General features: G+C 29.6%; 1 pseudogene; it reads right to left on the bottom strand.

Moving 5' to 3' along the window:
- LOC132800048 (DNA-directed RNA polymerase subunit beta''-like) overlaps positions 1-1,434 on the bottom strand; it is an 81,924-nt pseudogene that overhangs the window by 59,149 nt on the left and 21,341 nt on the right.

Raw genomic sequence — 1,434 nt, 5'->3', positions numbered from 1 at the left:
GGAAATACCCCTCTATCAACAAAAAATAGACACTATGTAACTTTATTGCACTGGAAAAAACTATACTATAGACCTTCCCTTTTGAGTGGATTATCCCGAGGAAAGGATTAATATTTGCTCTATTCTTTTAGTAATAATGGAATAATTTTTTTTGTAGGAGCAAAAGGAAGCAGATCTATTCTACACCCGATAAGTACCAATACGCAATGGTAAGAGGTTGATACCTTTTATATGAGTGACTACATTTATATTATTTGTTTCATCATTCAAAGGACCTATTTGAAAGAATTTTCCTTTAGTATTTATGTCTTACTTTTTTATAAACTTGTTCGATCTATGGATAAAATAGGATAAAAAACAACATTATTAAGACAATAAATACATTGTTACACTTTCACATCAAAGTGAGCTATAGTAATTAATTTTTATTTCATTTAATGCCTCTTGGTGTTCCAAAAGTTCCTTTTCAAAACCCTGGAGAGGAATATGCATCATGGATTGGTGTATAGTGCGACTTGTCAGATATATTTTGTCATATGGTATTTCCCCGTTCTCTTACCCGATCGAGATATCCTCTCTTTTGCCTAAGAAATGATGATTGAATCATCAAAAATTTGGAGTGTGAAATACAATGAAGTGCAATTCAATCTATTTTATAGGGGGGTATACATATTAATATTCTTAATTACAATGATTTATAATTTATGGTTGGCTTGGTTAGACCAAAAAAATGAAATATAATATTAATATATAGGCTCCGTTTAAAAAAAAAAACTAATTGGTAATATATCTATGGTTACCACTTATATCATATTCTATTTATAAAGATTTTCCACCTATAATATTTAATAATGATATATAATAACGAACTCAAGCTGTTAATTAATCGAGTAATGTGATGAATGCATTGAATATTTACTATTTGGTAGGAGACATGGAATTAAAAAAAAAAAAAAAGGAAGTTGTAGCAAAAAGACGTGGTATTGGGGCATTTGTCCTACATGTGTAAATCCAAATCGGGCAGATCTTTACTCAGAGTAGAGCCTAAACCTAAAAAATGTTGTAGAAGACCATTCATGAACAAGAAAATTACATCGTGATTTGGATTGGATCTCGATGAAACAATACATCAATGAGAAGTTAGTCCGATAAGTTTAGTGAATTTTTATTTATTAATAGGTTTTTAATTTATATATAAATTAAAACAGGCCAAAACTCATCTTTCGTGAAACATGAAAGAAAAAGCACCCTTTTGTTATAAGTTAAAAAGAGCTTGCTATGAATATAAAAAAACAAAGAAAGCTAAAATCTACACATTGATTCTTTTTTTTTTCCCGCTATTAGTGTTGAACCGTATGCATCAAAAGGCGCATGTACAATTCCTAAGGGATACAATTTTATCCTAATCAACTGACTTTATCGAGAAAGATTACT

The sequence above is a fragment of the Ziziphus jujuba genome, chromosome 11, assembly GCF_031755915.1.
Source record: "Ziziphus jujuba cultivar Dongzao chromosome 11, ASM3175591v1".
Lineage (NCBI taxonomy): Eukaryota > Viridiplantae > Streptophyta > Magnoliopsida > Rosales > Rhamnaceae > Ziziphus > Ziziphus jujuba.
Note: the sequence above shows the minus strand (reverse complement) of the source record. Positions and strands in the feature narration are given on the sequence as shown.